Raw genomic sequence first — 9,705 nt, 5'->3', positions numbered from 1 at the left:
AAGACAGACACTTTCTTAGAGTAAAAGGTTGAAAAACAACTTTCCAAGCAAATGTTCCGAAAAAACAAGCCATTCCTTTTTATTTTTTTTATTCACATTTCAAATATTATTCCCTTTCCCGGTTTTGCATACATAAGCCCCCTAATCATCCCCATCCCCTTATTCTATAAGGCACTTTCCCTTCCCATCCACCCCCTCAACCATCCCTCTGACTTTCCCATACACTGGGGATCCAATCTGGTCAGGACCAAGGGCTTCTCTTCCACTGGGGCCCCAAGAGGTCATACTCTGCTACAAATGAAGCTGGAGCTGTGGGGCAGTCCACTATAGTCTTTGGGTAGTGTTTTAGTCCCTGGGAGCTCTGATGGGTTGGTATGGTTGTTCTTATGGGGATGAAAACCCCTTCAGCTCTTTCAGTCCTTTAGATAATTCATCCAATGGGGGTTTCTTTCTCAATTCAGTGGTTTGCTCCTAGATTTTGACTCTGTATTTGACATGCTCTGGCTGTGTTTCTCAAGAGAAATCTAGATCTATCTGTCAGCATGTACTTCTTAGCTTCATCAATCTTATATACGTTTGGTTACTGTATATATATGGACCCCATGTGGGGCAGGATCTAAATGGCTGTTCCTTCAGTCTCTGCTCCAAACTTTGCCTTCACATCACCACCAATGGGTATTTTTGTTCCCCCTCTTAAGAAGGAGTAAAGCATCTGAATTTTGGTCATCCTTCATCTTGAGCTTCATGTGGTCTGTGGATTGTATCTTGGGTAATTCGAGCTTTTGGACTAATATCCACTTATTGGTGAGTGCATACCCTGTGTGCTTTTCTGTGATTGGTTTACTTCACTCAGGATGATATTTTCTAGTTCATTCCATTTGTCTATGAATTTCATGAAGTCATTGTTTTTGATAGCTGAGTAATACTCCATTGTGTAGATGTGCAACATTTTCTGAATCTTTACTCTGTTGAATGGCATTTGGGAGTAACAAGACTAAGTTACATGCTGTAATATACTCCCAAACTCTCAGGCTGCATTCTGATGATTTTGAATGTGATATCTATACCTAGCTCACTGCCACTGAATTTGTCTGGGAACTTAGGAAATTGGTTGAAAACCTGGTAGGTATGGAGCTATATAAACTGCCCTAACTTGTACAGGTTCCAATGCAAAATGAGTATCCATTACTATATAGGAGGCTCTGATTAGACCTACAAGAGATAGAGGCTTGATCTCCAAGGCTGACAGGCAAGGAGAGGAGTGTTAGGGTCATCACAGCATCACCATTAGATGCTGAAATATTGAGAAAGAAATGAATAGTTATGAACACAATTCATAATCAATCTTTGCTGTTAATATCTACACATTTCTTTCACTTGAGATGTTTATTTTTACAAACAATTCTTTATATGCTAAAACTCCCCTACTAACAACAACAGAAAATGAAATGAAAGCACTAGAGGCTTCTACGCATGCCTCCAAACATCCCATTGAGTCCATCTATGCAATAATCTGTATTTTATCACAGATTATCACCCATTTGTATCCTCCACATAGATATGAACTTCACAGGTTCTATAATGTAGGATAAGACCAGGCCTCTCATACATAAAGAGAACATATGTGATCAACAGTGGGACCCAGTGCTAATGCTCCCTACTCATCCTCCTCTCTCAATTCTTTCTCTCCTCACCAGGAATCCTGAACAACAGCAGCACCAAAAGGCTAACAGGCAACTTTATTTCGAGGAAACAACCTGAGATATTGATCAGTCACTGCAAGGTGACACCTGTGCTTTTATCTCAAAATAAAATAAATGGCTCTACCCTAAGGAACTATATCCAAAGACCCAAGCTATTGATAGACTATAGGTAGGAGAAAGAGTCATGTAGGCATATCCGGTCCACAAATCTCAGAGAAAAATATAGATATCTTCTATATCATTGCAGACAGTAGTAAAATAATATGTGCTGCTTGAAAATAGTACTTTACAACATGTGAAGGTTGCTTCTGGCTCCCTGATTTTTGTTTCTTAAGTCTAGGCCTACAGACTAGCCTAGTCTCTGACATGTACAGTGATAACATAGGCTTCTCTTCAAGTGCCATGCTGCCAACCGAGAAGAATCACTGAAACATCAAATGTCATTAATGGGGTTAAGGATTATGAGCATTGTGGGATTCTTCTGGGGTAGGGATGACAGAGCTGTCTCCCATCACTGTGTCCCACCAATAGAGCTGTATCTTGAGTTACATGCGGTTTTCTACATTTTACTCTGTATTCTTTAAGCTTCCTTTTGCTAATCTTCTTTGTTTTTTTAAGAAATCTTTTATTTTATTTCATGTGTAAAAATATTTTTATTTCATTTACATATAACAATATGCATGTCTATGCCCAGTAATTACAAAATCACTTTATCCTTTAAGGATACCAAAATATCCTATGAACATTAAACAACACAGAAGTGAATAGAGAATATATCCATGGTCCTAAGGTGGACTACTGTTCTTTAAAAGCATATATATGTTTTACATGCAATTTTGTAAGGGCATTATGCCCTTAAGGACAGAAGATGATACTGAATTTTCTGGAAATGAAGATGGGTCACCTGGTGGGTGAGAATCAATTCCAGGCCCCTATGAAGAGCACAAATGCTCCAGTCTCATAAATGGCTTTTAAAAGTATATCATCTCCAACTTACAAATAAACTGAATGTAATATCCATAATAAAGCTTAAAGCGTTTTGAATGTTGGTAAACTCAGTCTAGAATTTATGTGGAAAGTTAAATGACAGCATAAATAAGACAATATGAGGCCTATTGTCTTATAATACCCAAAAGTGGTTTTATATCTTCTTCCTTAACCCTTCTCTGTTGTATAAAAATGGACTGATTAAGATTGTAGTATACTCCTGCCTCCAGGATGTATACTAGGTGTTTCTTTTGTGCCACACATGTGTCAATAGGTGCCATAGAAGAGATAGGATGTGTCTCTGATCAGTATTCTGACCAATAAACATCGGAATAATTAGTATCCTAGCATTCCCTGAAAACTGCGACTTCAAAATGGCAACCAGTCTGGAGCCAGGCAGGCCCAGACACTTTTCAATTACAGGGAGACAGAAACTTGAAGAACCACACTTAGGACTATTGTCTCTAGGAAGGAGTAAAAGACAACCTTTGCAAGGGACAACTCTGGCAGTCAGAGCAAGGAGCAAGCACAAGACAATCACCACATTGACAACATGGGGCCCAAACAAGGAGCTAAACTGAGATAACGACCAGTCTATCTGAGGGGAACCCTGAGAAACAGACCATGACTCAGATGATCTCTGCCTAGAAACAGAATATATGAGAAGCACTGCTGAGACCACTCCTGAGACAAACCAAGATACTCAGACCCCACAGGCAGAGCTAAGAGAAGCAAAAACGTGGTAGAGAAGTGAAAAAGAAGGAGAAGCAGAAAGATGTGGGCACAAAGAAGAAAGGCAGAACTGGAGTCTCAAAAGTTATGAGCAACAGCATGATTGGAGTAGCTGGTGATGCACCTGGAACAATAGAGGGTTTCTTGGCACTGTAGGAGCAATGGTCATTTACCAACCAAGTCCAGGTAAACATACACAGAATCTGCCCTGGGACATACTGATGTCTGAAGGCATGCAAACATGTCTCTACCACTCACTGGCTCATCATAGAAGAGATGGTCATAAGGACATGAGAGTAGGAAAGCTGACCCTGGCCCTAGCGTCTTGCAGCACTTGGGAAAGTCAGAGTCCACACATTACAGGAGTAGTGAGTGAGCTGGCCAAGAGGATAGAAGCAATCATAAGAGAGGTTGCCTTAGTACTTTTCTCCTACAGTGCATAGATGAGAGACACAGAGATGCCCTCCTCACACCTTATCACCTATGTCAAACAAGAGACTTTGTGCTGGTATCATGAAACAGGAAAGCAGGACTTACCTTCTTGAGGTGCAGCACTTATGACAGCAGACTCTGCAACTTGCCCAAGCAGCACTGTAGAGCTGGTCCTGATGGCAGGGGACAGGAAAGCTGGACATGAGTGTCTAGTTATGACAAAACTGGTTCTGCCACTTCTCTGCCATGTGGTGACATAAACAAGGGAGAGATGTCCCCCCACACCTTTTGCCATATCCAACAGGCAGAAAATCTGGCTCCAAGGATATTGTAGTGGGGGATCTGTCTCTGTCACTTACCTGTTCATCATTATAGAGACTAGACCTTGAATCTCATCTACATAGCATAGTAGAGCTGATCCTGGGTGGGAAGGTTATAAACAAGTTATTCCTGAGGGCATGCGTGTGGAGGAACTGGCCCTGCCATTTTGCTGCTGCACAGTGGGAGAGAGAAATCACATTCACTCCACTGTGCCCTTGCTTCTGGAAGAGGACAAGAGAATTGGCCTCAGTGAGGTTATGAGAGCAGGAGAACTGTCTATGACCCTCAATTCTCACAACATTTTAGAAAGAAGACCCTGCATCTGACCTGGGCAGCACATTAGAACTGTCCCTGCCTATGCAGGATGCAAGTGAGCCAGCCCAAAAAGCCTGAGGACAATACAGCTGACCCTAGCTCTTGTCAGCTATCAATGGGGCAGACAGGGTCGTCAAATCTTCTTACTCTCTCTAAGCACTTCCTCACTGCTCCTGAGATCATTAGAGTGGCAGAACAGGTCATGCCCATCACCAGCTGCATCGTTAGGAAGAGTTGGCCCTGCACATCTCCTGGACAGCAAGATAAATCTGGCACTGATTGTGGAGGTTGGTGGTGAGGCTACAACAAGAGCATGAGGGTTGATAGCAGAATTGGCCAGACAACTTCAGACCTAAGTCCAGAGTTTTGAATTGTTCCACCATAACATCTATCCCATTGATGACTTGCTGGAGTGCATAATGGAGCAAGCCCTACAATTCAAAACTACAGGATCTCCACAGGGTATCCAGTAGAAGTCCCAGTGACATTGCAATACTGATAGAGGAGCAGAAGCCAGAGGCCTTTTGTCCCAGGCCAATGAGTCATTTATAATGAAGATTTGCAAGCTTTGAAATATACACAAAAGTGTGTACTGTAGAGTAAACTGTGACACATTACAGTTTCCATGACAAGATAGTTTTCTCTGATCAGGTACGTGATAATGTGTAAGAATGAAGGATTGCAGGTGAGAAGAGTGGGACAGAATATGTGGTTGGAGTACATGATGTGAAATCTACAAAAATAAAAATAAAAATAAAAAATAAATAAATAAAATTTTGCCTGAGAGAAAGAGAGGAGGGAAGGACGAAATACAAAAATATGCAGAGAGGAAGAGAAAGAGACAGAGACAAAGAGAGAGAGAGAGAGAGAGACAGAGACAGAGACAGAGACAGAGAGACAGAGAGACAGAAAGACAGAAAGACAGAGAGGCAGAGCCAAAAACAGAGACAAAGACAGAGACTATGTGTACTCTAGGAACACAGATAGGTGGATACATAGATGGAATATCATAAAGATGTAGGAATAGATTTTACACAGACACATCTAAAAGCACAAGGAAAAACAATATAGATACCTACTGCTGTGTTGGTATTTTGTTTGTTTCAAAAACTATGCTCAGGAATATCAATTGTTCAATAATACAACTACTAGAAGCATCTTCAAGACAACTCTTTATTCTCTATGATTTCATATAAAGAAATAGGAATTCCACTACATGCAGTGGGATTAAAAGTTGTATGAGGATGATTGAATGATATTTGTTTCTTGTAAGCAAAGTTGAGAAAATAAGAGCCAGAATAATCCTATGTGAAGTGAAACAGACTGCTGGGAGCATCAGTACCAGCTTCTGGAATTTCAAGACACAGCACAGTTGATATTCAGAAAGTCTTCTCTTTCCCTGTCACATGAGTCCTAGCATTTCTGAGAAAATCAAAGAATCCTTTCACTGTCAGTTTCTCTAGGTTATATTTCCATGGACTTTAAATACTGACAATTACAAACTAATCTTTTTATTTAATAATATGTGCTCAGAAAGTCAGAAGAGGCTTCTACTGTTCTTCATGGGTCCCAGCTTATGTTACAACTCCACAATGGAAAGACTGTGTCCTCTATTAAGGCAGAAAATATGTTTGGTACTCTGTATAGCTGAAGAGGAAGAGACTAAAAGATAGGGTACAAAGTGAGTGATTCAGCTTTATCTAGATAAATAAATGACTCTTTGTTCCCTTTGCTAAAAACCTCTTACATCTAACATCTTACCTCATGAGGAGAAGAAGATGGGACAGCCTAACCTCTCACTTCTGCTTCCATGGGAAATTATGTAATGATTTGTATCACTGTGAGAGGAGACTCTTTATACTGTAAACAGTCATAGATTGCAATGTCTTCAGACTCCAGGCTGCTGACAGGTGAGAGAATAATCTGACCCAAGTACACTGCTACTGAACCTTGATGGGACTCTATCTGCCAAACTGGTTGCAAGATAGATCAGGTGCTTAGGAGATTTCCCTCATTTCGGCTGGAACAAGTTAAAATAAGTGCTAGTGCCATGACTTGCCCAGAAAGTAATAGTCACTCTGTCTCCCAGAGATGCAGCGTGGAGTATGGAGAATGAGTCATCTGGATGTCACATCTAGCACTTAGGAGTGGAGACATATCAAATATTCATGTACTTAAGCATGATGAAAAATAGGATGTTCCCCCCAAATACCTGTGTAACAGTCAATTTCCTATTTAAATTTATTTTACCTGAAAACCAGAACAATAAGAACCCAAGAAACTAAGCAGGGGGGCTCACGCCCAGGCTGATGCTGAATGCAACGGTAGTTGTAAAAGTGTAATGTCTATTTTGAAGTCCCTAAGGCTGTGCAGTGAGTATAAGCAAGTGATTGGGAACCAGCTGCAAAACCCACTCACCTCAGATCATGGCATAAGCCCAGGGTCCCAAAATGCCCAAAGTCAGACTATATGCATATATACATATAAATATACATACATACATATATATGTAGAGAGAGAAAGAGAGAGAGATTTGCATTTTTTTCAAAGATTTAATTTTATAGATGACATTTCTAATGTGTGTAGATCTATTTTATATAATATACTTTAAATATATGCTGAGGGTATAGGGAACAGTATCCTGCAGTCAGAAAATATTCAACAGAGAAGAAACTATTAGATCTTTAACTCACTCAAATAATTATGATTGGTTAAAAAAATAGGATGTGTTCCCCTGCGAAGTGTCTGTTAGTTTGGGGTAGGCATTCCTTTAAATTTAAATGATAATTTATCAGAACTGTTTTCAATAAATTAAAGTAAGATTTTATACCTTTAATCTTGTTAACAACAGTTTAAAAAGAGAACATACACTGTGGGTACAAAGATAACACATTGGTCCCAAGAACGTGTATCACAAAAATTTCAATTCCTTATGAATACTGAGGTACTTTCCTACTTTCAGACTTAATGGGTTCACATTTTGCTCAGTTTGGAATCTTCTATATTTTGCTCTTTTCTGCCATTTGCTATTTTTCCCAAAATTCCTCACTACAAATGCTTGAATAGTGATGATAGACTTGAGTGGTATAAAAGAAAACACAGCTACTCAATACATCATTGTGCTGTGACCTACTAATGATATTTTCAACTTTCTTGAGCAGTAACTGGATAAATTATTCTGATTCAAGAAACAGACTCACTATTTCCATGTGGGTCAAAGTTTAAAATATGAGATAAGATGCATAAATGTTTGTGCATCCTCATAACACAAATATTTGAATACCACAGATGACATATCTATGTCTTTATCTTGAACATCCAGTCTTATTCATCATCAAGCCAAGTAAAATCTTTTCAGTCTCAATATCTTTGTCCTGAATCCAGGGAATCCTTTGGTTCTTTTACAATCATAAATATGAAAGACTGAACAGTATGAGCTTAAGCTGGAACCCACTGATTTTCTAGTAGCTGGACTTGTGGGATGTGTTGCTATGAATGCCTAGTCATACTACAGCTTCTTCAGTACCCAGAGCACCATCCCCATCAGAAGTACTACACAGCAGCTTTTGGATGGATTAACAGTAATGGTGCCTTCTCTGCCTCTTCTCTGCACTCTCTTTCTTCTCATATCTAAGAGCTGTATCTATGTATCTCTTTGATCTCTGAGACTTGGAAGATATTTTTACATTCTCACATGATAGCCCTGGGATCTGAGGAAGATTCACTCAGGACACATTCAGTTCATAACAGGAGAATGAATCAATAACAGCAAGTGAATCAATAGATTACAGGGCATCCAGGATCTGAATGCTTACCACATCTCATTAAGAGATATGTGCAAATATGATGAGAATTCCAGGAACAACTTTCCTTTACCTTAGATCAGATTAAGTAACAAATGATTACTTAAGTGTTTGGATTATAAATACATATGAAAGTATGTGTTGATAGGATAGTGGTCAGCAAAGTTACCTTCTCAAAACATTCAACTAACTCATAAAACTTGAATGAACATTGTACACCGCGAGATTTGTTTGTGTTCCTAATCAGTTGCTTAATAAATATGCCTTCTATTTTTTTCAGATTTCTAAAAGGTCAGGTTTTAAGGACATGTTACTGGCTAATCATTGAGGAATAACGGGCTTCACAGTACCTCCCTATAACTGATCAAGTCTAGGCTTAAATCTTCAACATTAAAATTAACATGCCAAAAATGCCTTTTAACGTGTAGTTGAGTTACAAGTTTAAGATGATATAAAAACTCTGAAATGTCTGGGTGAAATCAATATAAGCACATATGTTTTTCTTATAAGGAGAGAGGGAGTTGAGCTATACAGAGGGGTTGTTACAAGGGAAAAGTAAACTGTGGGAAAGAGTGCCCATTGTTCAGGTGAATATGGTGAATTCACCTGACAGTAGAGGAAACATGAAGTAGTGCATCTTGGTTCAAAGAGTGAAAGAGATAGAGTGACTTATAGCATTATAGGTTAATTGCTAGGATCAAAAGCTAGGAAAACAAAACAAAACAACCCAAGAATAAAACAAATTTTTTTCTTTAGAGACACTTGAGATTACCTTTTGTTCCTAACTAGTCAGTCTCTTGTTTTCTTGCACTTCCTAATGGTAAAATGTAGTAAGAATTGAGATTTCAACAGAGGCACTCAGGAAACACTATTGGTCCAAATTATAGCATTACTTCTCTAGCTCCCAAATAGTCTTAAGATGAAAAAAAAGGAGACAAGATATGGTCAGTAATTACAGATCCTGCATTTTCAAAAGTGACATTATAATCCCCCTGGAGATTAAAGAAATTTTTTAGCTATAATATAATATAAAGTCTGAACAAAAGAAGGTGATTAATATATTAAATATCTGTAATGATAGACTCTGTGACATATATTGATAAAGATATTCTGTTTTACATATAGAGACCATGTCGTAAAAAAGAAAAAAGTAAGAAAGGCAGAAAATAAATTATAAATTTCCAACAAAGAATGGAACATGGTGAACATTCCCATTTTAAAAGAACTTATAAAATATCCAAAGCTACAACTGAACAAAAGCAAGGCCATAATCAGTGTAACAATTAAATCATGAGGCACCATCGCTATCTGCAGAGCACGAAGTGAGTGATAGGAAATCACACAAGCATTGGCAGCCATAAATCTATAACTTTGTCTTCTATAGCCAAGTATTCTATATTGGGTTGGCGTCA

At 38.8% G+C, this 9,705-nt stretch overlaps 1 non-coding gene across 1 annotated transcript; it reads left to right on the top strand.

Moving 5' to 3' along the window:
- Positions 1 to 2,909: 2,909 nt before the first annotated feature.
- On the top strand, positions 2,910 to 3,042 carry LOC120102704 (small nucleolar RNA SNORA17). Its single transcript, XR_005504315.1, has one exon. It is a non-coding gene; the product is annotated as a small nucleolar RNA SNORA17 (small nucleolar RNA).
- Positions 3,043 to 9,705: the final 6,663 nt, after the last annotated feature.

This window comes from Rattus norvegicus, chromosome 4 (genome assembly GCF_036323735.1).
Source record: "Rattus norvegicus strain BN/NHsdMcwi chromosome 4, GRCr8, whole genome shotgun sequence".
NCBI classification, from domain to species: domain Eukaryota; kingdom Metazoa; phylum Chordata; class Mammalia; order Rodentia; family Muridae; genus Rattus; species Rattus norvegicus.
This window is presented reverse-complemented; position numbering and strand designations above follow the sequence as displayed.